The sequence below is a fragment of the Ipomoea nil genome, unplaced genomic scaffold (genome assembly GCF_001879475.1).
Source record: "Ipomoea nil cultivar Tokyo-kokei standard unplaced genomic scaffold, Asagao_1.1 scaffold0146, whole genome shotgun sequence".
In the NCBI taxonomy this organism is placed as follows: domain Eukaryota; kingdom Viridiplantae; phylum Streptophyta; class Magnoliopsida; order Solanales; family Convolvulaceae; genus Ipomoea; species Ipomoea nil.
Genome location: NW_017616574.1, coordinates 1,626,868 through 1,643,554, shown reverse-complemented (window position 1 = coordinate 1,643,554; position 16,687 = coordinate 1,626,868). Strand labels below are relative to the sequence as shown.

The 16,687-nt window shown below is 34.9% G+C and overlaps 1 long non-coding RNA gene across 1 annotated transcript; it reads left to right on the top strand.

Annotated features, from left to right (window-relative positions):
• The first annotated feature begins 11,907 nt into the window (after positions 1-11,907).
• Positions 11,908-12,437, top strand: LOC109174694. The gene is made up of 2 exons (XR_002053152.1): positions 11,908-12,090; positions 12,189-12,437. It is a non-coding gene; the product is annotated as an uncharacterized LOC109174694 (long non-coding RNA).
• Positions 12,438-16,687: the final 4,250 nt, after the last annotated feature.

The window sequence follows — 16,687 nt, the reverse complement described above, 5'->3', positions numbered from 1 at the left end:
GGATTCAAGTATTTAATCACCTAGTGCCAATTATCGTTTGCAATATTTAGTTCGGAATTAAGATTTGTGTGAGAATGCAAAGTGGAATCAAATTACTCCCGTAATCTCTATTCCTAGTGAATTTCCACTCCCATGGCTTAAACACCCAATAAGATCAAAGATCAGCATTCAATTATTCCTAATTACTACCATCTCCCGATTGGCAACAATCTAGAATAAACTTCCCCTAATAAATTCCCCTTTCCCAAGGACCAACCATTAGGTGCAATCGTGTGTGCCCTAATTTATGCCCCAACTCCCATTGGTGACACAAACATGACTATGAAGCTAGTAACTATGGCCATTAATTACAAGCATCAAACAATATTATCACGATTGCAACACAAGTATTAAACCCAAATAATAATATTTTAAAGAAACTGAGAGCTCAGGCACATAGGTTCATAAACACTTTTACCCAAGAATCTCTAAAGAATTTAGCCAAGCATGACTAAATTATACATAGCAAATATATATAAAGAATTACAAATCATCAAAAGAGTACAAGAATTAACCAGACGATTTTCCCAAATCTCCCTAGTCTTCTTCTTGCTTTCCAAGACAACTTGTGGCTTTTGATTTCTCTTCTTCTTGTCTCCAAGAATCTCTGAATTCTCTCAGTGTCCGGTCTCTTCGTCCGTTTAGGGTTGAGGAAGGAGGGATTTTATAGTGGGTACAAAGTTGAGATGAAATAGAAATCTTGTACCAAATTGGACTCAAATTCTAATTCCTATATTTAAATAAAGAAATTGTCGTCTTTAATGATATTTAGAATTTAGAAGATTCCTTGAATTGCTAACTTTTAATATGGAGATATGAGCCTTGAAGTCCGCGCAATTGATATTAGGAAAAGAAATCTCGCGCTTGTATTGATTTTGCCCAGCTGCGCCACTTTAGGCGTCTGTTTTTATATCCGCGCCACTTTAGGCATCTGTTTTTATCCCAGACATAGACGCCTATTCTCTCAACGCGTCGAGAATTTTCTCCACGCGTCGAGACTTCCTGTGCGCAAATTAGTTAGCTACTGGAAACCAAGCAAAAGCATGCAGTTACAATTATTCTCTCTTGTTGGTTTGTGGTTTGTTTTAGTGGTGCTTGCTGCATCTCAATTTGTGATGGATGATTTGAGGTGTAACACATATTTGATCTATTCTCTCGCCAATAGCTTTGTTAAACACTTAATAATTGGATTAGTTCTTGATCTTGTGTTTTGCATTGCTAGTGAAGGCTTATGTGAGATTCCGGTCATGGGTGTTTTGCTAGAACTTGCCTCATTACTCCCTAAGTGATGTCTAAGTTTTGCATGTTTTGAAGTGATTTAGGCCATTTTTGTTTAGCCATACCCTTTAAACATGTCCCTATATATATTTTATCATTCGTATCCCCATTGTGCCTTTTGTTTGTTCAAATAAGTGCTAAGCACTTATCCCCTCTTTGTGATTGTTTTTCTTTGATTTACCCCATTATTATAACCCTTAGCCCGTGGCCAAATATTTCCCTTCCACCCTTGAGAGAATGAAACTTTTATCTTCATCTTTTTCGTAAGAAGAGTTTTATGGAGTTGTGCTACGAAAAAAAGCAGCTAGTGTTACAAATGTTCAAGTGTGGAGGTCATGAAAGTTTGGATTAAAATTATCTTGCTATATCCAAAAGAAGTCCAAAGACAAAGAAAAGAATGAGAAAAAAAAAAAAAAAAAAGATTGAAAGTTTTTGAGTTTGGATCCCCACTTTACCAAAGAGATGCTAAGTTCTTAAAAGAAATTTGCTCCTTGGAATTATGATTATCTCATCTCTTTCAAATTTTGAAAAGTTTAGATAAATTGTGACATTCTCTCTTTTTTGATTAATTTTTCCATACCACTTCTTTGTTAGCCATCACCCGTAGCCCCATTACAAGCTAAATAAAGTCCTATTTGATCTTAGCATGCATTCTTAGATTTGATCTAGGGGAGTATGAAAGGCAAGCCTAAGGGATCTCATTCATGAACCGTATCTTGCATAATCTCAACTGAGTATTTGTGCACATTTGATCCTCACATGCTTTAAATTCTTGGTGCTTGGTAGTAATTAGGAATAATTGAATGCTGATCTTTGATCTTATTGGGTGTTTAAGCCATGGGAGTGGAAATTCACTAGGAATAGAGATTACGGGAGTAATTCGATTCCACTTTGCATTCCCACACAAATCTTAATTCCAAACTAAATATTGCAAACAAATAATTCTCGGAGTACGAGTTATCGATCCACAGGGAAGTGGTTGTATCAAGCACTAGTTACTAGCTTATTCATTAGAGCTAATCCTAACAATTACTTAGATGATTGATTGGCATAAAATAAATAAAATAAAACAGAGGTTCAGGATTTTGAAAACAATTAGAGAGAAGTTGAGATTCATGGGATTCAAGTATCTAATCACCTAGTGCCAATTATCGTTTGCAATATTTAGTTTGGAATTAAGATTTGTGTGGGAATGCAAAGTGGAATCGAATTACTCCCGTAATCTCTATTCCTAGTGAATTTCCACTCCCATGGCTTAAACACCCAATAAGATCAAAGATCAGCATTCAATTATTCCTAATTACTACCATCTCCCGATGAGCAATAATCTAGAATAAACTTCCCCTAATAAGTTCCCATTTCCCAAGGACCAACCATTAGGTGCAATCGTGTGTGCCCTAATTTATGCCCCAACTCCCATTGGTGACACAAACATGGCTATGAAGCTAGTAACTATGGCCATTAATTACAAGCATCAAACAATATTATCACGATTGCAACACAAGTATTAAACCCAAATAATAATATATTAAAGAAACTGAGAGCTCAGGCACATAGGTTCATAAACACTTTTACCCAAGAATCTCTAAAGAATTTAGCCAAGCATGACTAAATTATACATAGCAAATATAAATAAAGAATTACAAATCATCAAAAGAGTACAAGAATTAACCAGACGATTTTCCCAAATCTCCCTAGTCTTCTTCTTGCTTTCCAAGACAACTTGTGGCTCTTGATTTCTCTTCTTCTTGTCTCCAAGAATCTCTGAATTCTCTCGGTGTCCGGTCTCTTCGTCCGTTTAGGGTTGAGGAAGGAGGGATTTTATAGTGGGTACAAAGTTGAGATGAAATAGGAATCTTGTACCAAATTGGACTCAAATTCTAATTCCTATATTTAAATAAAGAAATTGCCGTCTTTAATGATATTTAGAATTTGGAAGATTCCTTGAATTGCTAACTTTTAATATGGAGATATGAGCCTTGAAATCCGTGCAATTGATATTAGGAAAAGAAATCTCGCGCTTGTATTGAATTTTGCCCAGCTGCGCCACTTTAGGCGTCTGTTTTTATCCCAGAAATAGACGCCTATTCTCTCGACGCGTCGAGAATTTTCTCCACGCGTCGAGACTTCCTGTGCGCGAATTAGTTAGCTACTGGAAAATTTCGACGCGTCGAGTCCACTGGGCCCCGAACTCATCCAAAATTGCTCCAAACTCATCCTTGAACTTCCCTTGCTCATAGAATTGACCTACAATGGTTCAAAAACACTAACAAACACCGTAAAACATTCAAAACAAGTACGAACCATAATTAAATGATAATAGCAAGGGAAACCTGTATTAAATAAGCAAAATTAAAGAACTTAATTACTATGATGATTCAAAATAACCATAAAAACAAGCACAGATGTGATAACATCAACGCTCCTAGCACTTTTGGGAGGTGGCAAATAAGGTTTTAAGGAAAGAAAGGCATCTCGCCTAACTCGTACATTTCTTTCTTCTTCTCCTTCTTTCTTGTTGTTGGATTATGCTTTTAAGCAAAAATCCGTTCTCCCTTTTTTGATATATTCGTTGGATTGAACTTATAATCTGAGTATTATTAGTTCCAATTTTGGTTGATATATATTGGTATATCTTTTTTTGTAGATATACATGTATATATAACCCTTGGGTCCGTTTTATATATATTTGTGTGTATATATATATATATATCGGATAAATATCTAATAATATTTTATATACTTGTGTGTATATATATAAATATTATTTTTGGGATATAAAATCGATTTTGGTTCATTATCACCAACAGTATATATATATATATATATATATATATATATATATATATATATATATATATATATATATATATATATATATATATATATATATATATATGAAAAAGTTCAAATGCGGTGGTTTTCAAAATACACCAGTAGTGTTAACAATATGCACCAATATTGTAAGAGAAACACATAACAATGAAATGTAAAAATAAACACACCCAAAAAAAATACACCATATACCTCCCTACCACTAACAGGGCGTTTGGTTGGAGGGATTTTAAATTCCCTTCCCACTTAATTCCCACCTAATTCCAAAGGCCATTAAATTCCGTAGTTTGGTTGGAGGGAATTGCAATTCCATGGAATTGCAATTCCCCCATATTCATGGAATTAAAATCCCATGTACCCCCCCCCCCCCCCCCCCCCCTCCCAGGATTTTAATTCCTGGGAAAAAAAGATAGTGATGAGTCAAAATTACCCATTCCTTTTTTAACCTAAAATTAATGTCTAACAACAATAATGGACATTTTTGACTTTATACTACTTATTCCCTTTCAATTCCCATGTATACCAAACATTGGAATTCAAATTCCTAGTAATTCTATTCCTGTCAACCAAACACTGGAATTTAAATTTCCACTTTATTCCTAGTAATTCAACTCCCATGGAATTACAATTCATTTCCCACATAATTCCCCCCTCCAACCAAACGCCCTGTAATAGTGTATTTCCGAACACTGTGTGGTGCTTTTAGTCATACCTAATAGTGTGTTGTTGGTGATGCTTACCTAATTTGTGTGTGTTTTTATAGTGCATTTCCTAACGTTGATGGTGTATATTTTACTTAACTATTGGTGTATTTTGAAAACCGCAGCATGACTGCACGGGAAGGGTCAGCGCACCTGAACTCGACTCTCTCTCTCTCTCTCTCTCTCTCTCTCTCTATATATATATATATATATATATATATATATATATATATATATATATATATATATATATAGGCGGGTTCAGGTGCGGCAGTGTCTTACGGTGCGGTTATTTCTTACGGTGCGGCAACACCAATAGTTCACCAAATATGCACCATCAACGTTAGGAAATACACCACACAAAACAGAGTAAACAGAGCCCTGCATCACCAAACACACACCATTAGGTGTGAGTAAAAACACCATACACTGTTCGAAAATACACCATTGGGGGTGGTGAGTTATATGGTGTGTTGTTTTGAGTCTGTGGTGTATTTTGTGATGTTTTATTACATTTCATTGGGGTGTGTTTTTATTACACTGTTGGTGCATATTGTTAACACTGTTGGTGTATTCTGGAATTTGACCACACCGCCGCACCGTAAGACCCCGCCGCATATGAGCGCTCTTCTATATATATATATATATATATATATATATATATATATATATATATATATATATATATATATATATATATATATACACACACACACACGTTCATAATGTATGTTCTTAAAAAAAACATATTAAGGTGAAATACATATAGATTTTTTATATGTAAATTTGAATATTTTATAAAGTTTCATGAATCTAAATCAGAAAATACCGCTTTCAAAAATAAAAAAAATAAAAAAAATAAAAAAATCAGACGATACCAATAAAATTGTCATGTAGTAACGACTTAATATCCAAATTATTGAAAGCATAGAGTCCAAATTAAACTCTTAAGCATTAATGTCGCAATCTTATACATCGATTCTCCATGGCCACGGCCATGCTTTTCAGCTGTAGCAACATTTAATATTGCGATGTATTTTTCTTTCATTCCGATGGGAGTTATCTAGAATCTGAGAATTGAATTGAAGCTGATTAGCTAAGCTAGCTGAGATTGTTGGTCGCTGATCAAAACCAGTAGCACTCATCCACACCACTAAAAGCTAGTTTTCTCATACTGGCCAGAAAACGCATTTATTATTTCAAATCTTCGGAGATTCTTAATTTGACCAAATAATTAATTTCATAAACACACATTTTCTATTCCCACCCTTTAATTTTCACATTATCGTCAATAATTTCTTAATCCAGTAATTAAGACGAAAACTCAAAATTTAAAGTTAGCAAACACGTTGGGTAATGTTTAGTTCTTGTAGCATAGTGTGATTGTTGTAATGTTGTCGTATTTGGTTGTTGTTAGTTGCTAATGAGTTAATGCATTGTTAGCTTTTACAAATTGATAATAATAACTATATACCTATCATTTGTGTGTAGTTTTTTTTTTTTTTTTTTTATTGACAACCCATTTGTGTATAGTTCGAACTTAAAATGTGTATAATTGAATCATCAAACAAGCAAAATATATGTAATCGAGATATTTTTCTAATTTGTTCCAATAAAATTCAAGTGCATTGCTTACATGGTACCTAATGATGGATTTAATTAACCCGGGATAGCCCGAGTTGTTAAACCCGATAAATAAAGAATAAATAATAAAATGGGAAAAGACAAAGAACATAGGACGCCACAAGGAGGCTACCTCACGAGCTCGCCCAAGATGAGAACGCAACAAGGAGGCTACCTCATGAGCTTGCCTGAGACGATGATGCATCAAGGAGGCTACCTCATGAGCTCACCCGAAACAAGGACGCATCAAGGAGGATGACCTAAAGGCCTAAGGCTCACTAAAGGCCTATGCGAGGTCGTCCATATCACTAAGCAGATGGATGACCTCTAGGCGAGGAGTCAAGGAGGGGTCTCCGTCATGTGCCTACAAGGGGACATCACCAACATGAGGGGAGGCGGTTGCATGTAGGGATGCACGAAGAGGGGTTGCAACAAGTAATTATTCTCGTAATTTTGAGTTGGATTTTGGTTCTGGACTACTCTCCTTCGCTGACGAAGACTCGCACCTCGGAGAGTGGGGGGACTGAAGATGGATATATTAGAAACGGGCTCGGAGCAGACCAATCTGTGAAGCTCGAGGCGACCTCGGTTGGTGACGACCTCGGCCCGAGGTCGACCTCATACCTCAGTTGGAGGCGACCTCGACCCGGGGTGCTCACGGTTAGCTGCGGCCTCGGGATGGGGTGCCCTCGACCTTGCGCGCTACGCGCATGGACTCGGTCAGGGGGCGATCCAACCGCCCACCCTATTCTCATGGGCCGGTTGGGAGGAAGTTAGTATAAAATGTCTCATTCTTGTCTTGTTTAGGACATCTGATTCACTTTTCCAAATATTACATCTACCTGTAATCTTCCTACAAACGCTATATTAATACAAGAATTGTATCCGCGACATATATTCCTTGTCATTTCCCATTTTACTATCTTTATCTTTATTACCGGGTTTAGTAACTCGGGCTACCCCGGGTTAATTAAATCCATCACCTATTTGTATGTATTTCAATAAATTTTAAAATTAAAATATATAAACAAGGTAATGCTAAAATATAGAAGTAGATGATTAAGAATAATTAATTAAGAGTTTGAACTTGTGAAACATTTTATGTCTTGAGGGGGAGAAAAATCAATAGATTAAAATGACGGAATTAGTAAAAGGACATACAAGGAGATGCGAGAATACCTAAGGAAGGTAAGGGTATCTAACATTCTCTTCAAATAGCTAAAAATCTTAGGTGGAGGCTAAGTTTTATTCCATTGGAAAATTACATAACCTAAACAAAACATAAGAATCTTATATTTCCAAGAAAACATAACTTTGGTTATCTTATATAACTTGAACCAAACATCTCTTAATAGCTGGACGGAAAGATGCTAGCAAATAGTTGTTAGCTGATAGTTGTTAGGGGGTTTGACTAACTGATAGTATTAGCTGGTTGTAGAAAGATGTTTGGTAAATTAGTTGTTAGTCAATAGCTGATTACATGCAAAATAACATTTTAAGAGTATAATTTATTTTCTCAAAAAGCTTATCGAAAAAGTTGTTTTGAGCAGCTTTTTAAATTTTAGCGTTTTGGAATAATAAGTTGTTACAAAAAAAACTGATTAATCAAACATTCATATTGACTGTTTAACCAAGTCAAAAAATTAATAGTGGTCAAACAAGTCAAAATTGATTGATAAACTAACTATGTTACTAAATAAGGCTGAAATGTTTTTCAACTCAAATTGTACTAAAAGAAATCGGAAGAATGTCATCACTATACATATTTTACTTATTTAATATTTCGACTACATATATTTTAAGTACAATAACTCAATTGTATAAACGTCACGCAAATATAAGTTTAGCAATTTATTTAATCATTTTTTTCTTATGACAGTATACAATGTCATCAGTTCATACTTCATAGTACGTACCAAACCACAAAAAATAATGCATTTGTCTTATATTATAATGCTTGTAAACCAAATCTTCATCTCTTAGAAAAAAGAATACAATAAAATAAAATAAAAATTGTGACCATTAAAATTTAAGATTTCTTAAAGAAAAAATTTCATTTGTCATTTGACTATTAATATTTTCAATTTAAGTGCATGACTATGTAATTTGTATCACATTTTGTCTTGTCATTCAATTTTCTGACCAAGTTTCCGGCCAACTATTGCCGGAATTTCAACAAAATAATAATATGTTCTAAATAAAAGATTATTTTCTGTCAATTATTGCTGAAAAAAAATTATTTTTCTAGTTGAAATTTCGGCAATAGTTGTCTGAAAAATTGAACGGTAAAACCAAATGTGATATAAATTACAAAGTCATACACTTAATTTGAAAATATTAATAGTCATGGACCAAATGTGATACAAATTACATAATTATGCACCTAATTTAAAAGATCAAATTTAATACATGTATAATAGTCAAGGGATCAAAAGAGAATTTTTTTTTTTTTTTTTTTATTAGAGCGAGAGAAAATGACAGTTTTCTAATGAAGTTTCTAGAGGCTAGAGAGAATATTTAACAAATAGTCTTTGATAATTCTATAAATGTCTAAGCTGCAAAAATTTTCATTGATTGGACTAAATTAGATATAAGTCCCACGCGGGTTTGAGAATTTAAGCACGGATGAACAAACGTCAAGGTGATGAAAACCAGTTTCCCATGGAGATTGCTGCCTCGGAGCCCTACTGCTACGGTATAAAAATCATGTTTCATCTACTCATTATTAAATAAAAAATATAACATGCTTAATTAAAAAAATATATTAATAATAATTAAATCCGTGACTTTCTAATACAAGAATCATGCTTTATGCACTAGGCCACAGATGATGTTATTTACATTCTTAGTTTGTTTATTTATTTAATAATTGATGATAATGTTGTCAAATGTGGACTTTAATTAACTAAAACTATCAACAACAAACTCATTCTATGTTTACTGCGTACTGTTTTTTATTTTGTTTCTAGAAGATTATACTACGAATAAATTCTGAGTGGAAAGCATGAGCCATATATGAGGACAGGAGATGAAAGTAAAACTCGAGTAAAATTTGAGTCATTATGCTTGCCCACCAAACTTTTCCACGAACGACTTCCGTTAAGAAAATTATACGATTTGTTACAATTTTCTGTTTCAATTTATAAAATATAAAGTATTTGCAATTTTTAATTAATTTTCACATAAAAATACAAATGCAAGTATTAAGTGAAAAAAATAATAATAAATAAATCCATGTGATGATGGTGGTTAGATAAATTGTGATATTGATGGGAGTATGTATATAGTAAGGTAGATAGATAGCAATTAGCAAAGTAAAGTAAGCGAGATAGTAATGAATGTAATAGTAATGATAATTAGATATATATGTGGTGAAACGTGCAAGCTAAGTAGTTGATCTGAGGGCACGGTACATAAATACGTGAGAGTATGAGTAAGAGGTGATGATAGGCAAAATAAAACGATGATTGTTGATAGGGTACATGTATGCACCGACCGCCTGATGGGTATCCGATCGAATAGTCAAGAGGAAGTCTTACTGATCACTCACCAACCTTAAATACCCGAGTCGACATGTCATATAGCGCCAAGTAAATGCTTAGTTGGCGGCATCACTTCCCGATATTTGAGAGTTTCCTAATCATTTTAGGCTGGGACGAGACACCCGACCTCTAGTACTTAGCACGTCAAAGCACAACCCCTTTTAATCAAACCCGACATCAGGAGAGGTGAAGGTGTCAAGAACCTCTGTACACATGGTGACATGGAGAATTCAGCAAGGCCTCCGGTCTTACCCAGTGCATGTTTAGCACATGTCACACATGTTGAGCCCCCTATAAATATCGCATTAAATGCGATATGTGAGTGGGGAAGAAGGTGGGTTTGAGAGAAACTATATGCTCAAAACTCTCTGACATTTAGTTCAAACATCCCAAGCCCAATACTGATATTACCTGAGTCACCAATTCACTCATCGGTAGAGTAAGGCTCCGTTTGAAAAGCAGGAAAAAGATTTCTGCAAATGTTTTCTGAAAAATGAGCCATTTTTTCAAAAAAAATATTTTGTGTTCCGGTGTTTAGCTGCACAACGGAAAACTGTCTTTGTATGTTTGGTTCATTTTCTAGAAAATGAGCAGGACAATGAACAGAATTACACTTCAACATTTAATTTTGAATATATATATATATATATAGCCATATAAGCCAGTGTTCTCGTGAGCCCACCCTGTTATATGAGTCCGTGTGGACCAATTTGGGTCATTGAAAGATCAATGGCTTAGATTTGGCCAATTGTACAACTTCGCAACTGTGCACGGCAAGTATGGTACTATGAACATGTGCACTTCACTTGCATAGTTCGCGTTGCATAGTTGGCAAAATTTAAGCATTGATCTCAACCATTCAATAGCCCCGATTTGTCCACATGGACTCATATAACAGGATGGACTCATTTGATCTCTAGTATATATATATATATATATATATATATATATATATATATATATATATATATATATATATATAAGTGGTGTGAGGGGGAAGAGGCAAGAGGAGGAAGAAGCTAAGGCGTGAGGTAGGCGGATTGGAAAATGACTTTCCAAAAACAAAAGAGAAAGTCATTTTTTACCAAAACATATTTATTTTCCTTTGACTAAGGCATCATTTTTCATTGACCTCATTTTTTTCTCCTCTTGCCAATCACTGAAAACTCAGAAAATGATTTTCAGGAATAATTTTCTGGGTTCCAAACACACCATTATTGTTATACACGATTGTATTTTCGCTATCAATTGTAATAAAAATAATGATGGATGTGAGAGATATGTTTATGTGGTAGACGGACTGATGGTAAATGGTAATGCGGAGTTAGGTAAGTAATGCCGGATAAGTGCATTGATATGCTCTGTCGGGTCGGGGTGTGGGGGGCCCTTAGGGTTGGGGTTCAGCCTTTTGAAAGAATGATATTGAAATGGAATTAAAAAAATAAACATATAATCCTTTCAAAAAAATAAACAAATAAACATATAATATATTAAAAATGAACATATATATCAGTGATCCAGAGTATAATGATTTATTTAATGAGTTAATTCCAGCAATGGTCTTCCGACTATTACGATTTTTCAAAATTGATCCTCGCCTTTTAATTTGGACAAATAAGACACTTGACTTTCATATTTGTTCAAGGCTTCCAACAATGGTTCTTCCGTCAAACATCAGTTAGGGTGGAGTTAAGTAGAGGGGTATTGTAGTCATTTCCTTAATTGCTTTTTCTTTCTCGTGAGTATACGTATCCAGACCTATAATATATGCCTACCACACCATCAATACACCCAAAACTCCATTGCTATCTTCTTGCTTGCCTACCCTTCTTCTTTCACTGTGGTAACGAATTTTTCTTCTCTCTTAGCCCAAAATATAGGGTGGTTCCTCCATTATTGAAATGTCAACAAGGTATACTAGTGAAAGCTCTTCATCTTCAAGGAATCAAGGATACATCTATGGTGAGTTCGTTACCATTCCAAACTGTCAATGTGGCCAACGATTGAAGCTACAAACATCTTAGACGAATGATAATTTAGGTAGAAAGTATTGAGAGTGTCGATTCGAAAATGTGAATATTAATTGTTGGTTAGGGTTTTTTTTTTCCTGCATAATCTTCATAGTTAGAATTTAAAAAAAAAATTATTCAATTTTGTGGTTTTTGTTTAGGGAGGGCAAATGTGTGGTTTTGTTAGATAGTATGATCTTCCGATGTGTGCAAGGTCAAGAAGAATTATTTATGGACTATTGAGAAGGATTAATCGAAATGAAGAAGAAATAGCAAGGCTTAAAATGAGGCTAAAAGATTGTGCTAAGGTTGATGCGCAAAGAAGCAGTGGTAGTAATTGGAAATGTACTAGGATAGTGATTGTGATATGCATTTTGTTGTTGGTAGTTATAACACTCAATGCACCTAGGTATAGAAAAAATAAGGTTATTATGTTGGATAGTAGTAGTGGTTATGTGTAAGGAAAACACTATGGTCCTACAATTTGTAAGATTGTTTTGTAATGAACTACCATTTCCAATATGTTATAATTATGACCACTTTGTATTCCAGTTGCAAAATGAACCATTGTGATAAGATTGTGATAACCATTTCCAGTAGCAAATGCATTTTCAGTATATGACCAAATCCACAAGATTGTGAACCACTTTATTAGAATATGACCAAATACACCATTTCCACCATTTTCAGTAGCAAAATACATTCTATTTTCTGTTACAAAACCTGGAATACATACTGCAGTAACTAAACCAAATGACCATTGTATTTCCAATACCAAAATACATAGTATTCAAAAAAATAGTAACTAAACATGAGTTAATCCAAATTGATTGGATCTTTGTCATTCCCAAAGAATTTGAACTTGAATGAGGTTGATCTTGTAGAATACTTCTTGATTGGGAGTTTCTTCCTTCTTGGTTTTTTTAGTGGCATGTCTCTAACACTTGTCATGCCTTGTTGAGCTGCACATAATGAGAGTATTTATGAAATTTACAAAACTAAAAATGTTGAAATCTAATGAATGGACTGAAACTAACCATTAGTATGATCCTGGCAACATGCTTGTACTGGAGTGTCTTCAATTCTATTAGTTCTACTTAATGAAATCCCTACAAGACATATTTGTCAAGAATGTCATAACTATGATTAATGAATCCATTCATTGGAGTAAAGTGAATAAATAAAAAATTACCTCCATCATTGCCCTCACTATTAGGTAGTACTTGATGCCCGTGAGCATCCAACATCTCATCTGGAATCTCCCATTGGTTATCTTCTACCTCAGGCTGAGTAATTACATCTTGGACTGCTTCTTGGACTGGAACTTGGACTGGAACTTGGACTGCTTCTAGGACTGCCTGCTGGACTGTAACATGGACTGCCTACTATTAAGAGTTAAATGTTAATTAATAACAACCATGAAAAGTTTAAATAGTAGATGGTTAACTAATAAACAGAATATGAAAGTATGTAACCTGATTTGGAGGTCTAACAGTTGAATTTTGTGGACACTTTCTGCTGTTATGACCTGCTTGTTTGCATTTTGTGCAATGTAAACGAACATGCTTCCTTGTCAAGTAAACACCATCTTCTGTTGTCTCACCAGCTTTACTTGTCTGACCAGATTTACTTGTCTCACTTGCATACTTCTTCCTCAATTTTCTAGGTTTTCCAGGTTTAGCATTATACACTGGTGGCAATGGAGGTTCTCTATCTATGGCAGGCCACTCTTCATAACCAGACATAGGCTTTATACAACCCTCATATATTTTCAAGTATGTGGAAACATAGTAGCAAGGATCCACATAATGCCAAACAGGTCCTTTCCCATGTTTTATCCGTATTGCACAAACAACATGCCGACAAGGGATTCCAGTTAGATCCCATCTCCTACAAGTACAAGACCTACTACCCAAATCCACACTGTATACATCGTCCTAAATCTTTGTTTCCCATCCTCTAGCATGTCACTCAACTTCACAACACATGTAGTCATGGGATTTGTTCTTTGAATTTCCTTGCAGTAGCTCCAAATCCTATTGAAATAGTCCTCAGCCTCACAGTTGATTTCACCTTTAGCCTTTGTTAAAGCCCTCCATGATTGCTTCTTACTTATTGTGTAATGGTCATCAATGCACACTTTCTTTAAAAACTGGTTTGTATTTCAATCCAAATGGCCTTTAATTTCTTGTTTCCATCTTTTTGCAACAATGGTGGAATTCACCATTGCATTTTATTTTAGTCCTAACACACCAATCATGTTTATCCTTAAAAACAGTTACCCTCCAACATTTGTCATCTCTAGCATACCTAAGGGTAACTTGCCATGGACAGCTCTCATGCTTGCACTTCACAACACATCTAACTTTGTCATTTTTTTCATATTTCATTTCTTTCCCTTCTTTAATTGCATAATTTGTAATAGTTTCTCTAAACTCTCCCTTATCTTTAAAGGTCAATCCAAATGAAAATTTAGGACATTTACCTTCTACCTCTTTCAAAAACTTAGGCCACTTCATTCCTTCTACCTCATCATCACTGCCAACCAAGCTTCCTTTATCAGAGTAGTCTATTTCACCACATACCATAGACTGCCTACTGTTAGCATTTTTTGGGTGTTGGACCTCTACATCACTTAATCCTCCATACTCTACATTCACATCTATGTTATTAACAAAGTCTTCATCATCATTACCTAAGTCTGATGAAATCAATTCATCTTCACTGCCATCAATTTCCTCCCCATTGTCATCATCACTACCATTATTACTGCAATCATCACCAACTACTCCTTTTACAATCCAAATTTCTATGACCATGGGACTAAAAGATAGGTTAAACTAAATCCCAAACTCCAGTCTTGCACCAATTCTTGCAACCCATTTTCAAGTGACAGTGAAGTACCTCAAAGCCTCATCCATGCTATACCCAATTTCACTTAGCTTCTCTTTTAAACAAATCAACTCCCACTCATCTTCTACCATATTTGTAAATGAACTAACAGTTCCACCAATATATTTAGCTGGTAACTTGAATTATCATTCCTCCATGTCTTAAATTAATATTAAATATTCCTGATTTCAATGATAAAGATAGTGCAATTTTCTATTAGTTCTATTATATATACTGCAAACAAATTCTTTAGCAAATAATAAAGAAATAATAATTTATAGAAAGAAACAAAAATGGTCCCCACCCCAACACATGTATATGCATAAAGAAACAACAATGGTCCCCACCTATACGAATTTCAATCTGCAATATATATATATATATATATATATATATATATATATATATATATATATAGGGTGAGGTTCAAGTGAGGCCAGGGTATTAGGTGAGGATTGTGGTCAAATTGCAGCCATCAGATCAGGCCAATTAACGGCCCCGATTGCACAAGGAGTCAATTGACGCGTAGTGAAATTTTGGTAACTAAGTTTACTAGTAATTAATAGAAGGGGTAAAAGGGTAAAACCAAAATTGATTGTGCAATTAAATAAAGGAAAGAGCGAAACGTTGGGGAGGAACGCGTAGGGTTAAAACGGCAGAAGTTCTGGGAAGCTGTCGGGATTGCACATTCACCATGGACGAAACCGAGAGCTCAAGCGACGACTAGTTGAAGCGGTGGGAGATAGTACACAATCAGGAGCTATGGCGAACGGAACCTCGAGAAGAAGTCAACGATGTGCATCTGTTGAGGCAACGAGCAAATTCCGTAAGCGAAACCTTGTTAATGTTTTTGGATTTTTTTTTTTTTTTTTTGTCGCTAACTTGCATGTAAAATTGGAAAGAATTTTTGTGAAATTCCATGTTCGAATGGTTTGTTTCTATGCAATTTTGGGTTATTATTATTATTTGTGTATAAAAAAAATTTATGGCTCTGCTGTCTGTGTTACGCGAATGAAGAAGATTGTGTGGTTTCTGTTCTTGTTATTTTATTTTTGTTGTGTTTTTTACTAAAAACGCTGGTAATGGGGGTGGATTCAACCGTTGGAGTGGTGGTGGGTCTGGGATGCCGGAACTGTGACGACATGCAGTGGTTTGGGTAATTGAAGTTAACTCCATTTTGCAGGCAAGAATGCAAAAAGAACACAACATGCAACATCGAATGCCATTAATTCGAGCCTAGATGATGATTTTATAAGTCCGCTAGTACGAGCTACACGAGTAGAAAACACACAAACAAACGATGCTTCCGAATACGAATTCGCAACGTTTGAAACGATAAATTAACTTAAAGTTGTAATCTCTGTTTGAATATTAAATGAGTTTATTTATTTGCAAGTGTAATAACTGTGAAAATATAGGAAGTACGTTCCCACATGCAAAACAGAGGTTGTGCATCCGCGAGTTGAACCAAAGTGCAAAAATGCAAAAGCAATGAATGTATTAAGATTATTATTTTTCATATTACACGTGTGATGGATTGTGCATTAAAGAGGATTGCATATTGGAAGTACGAATTTAAGGGAATGTGTTAATTTTTAACAACATCGAACACTCGTTAATTAATATTAAAGTTTTGCTTCATGGTTTTTCACGGTTCAGTACTTGTGCATCGGTGAAGTAGTACAATGTGCAAGTATGGACAAGTTTCCAGGAGTGGTTTGTGCAACGTTGTGAATTATCATTGTGTCAGTGCGATATTAAGCGACGA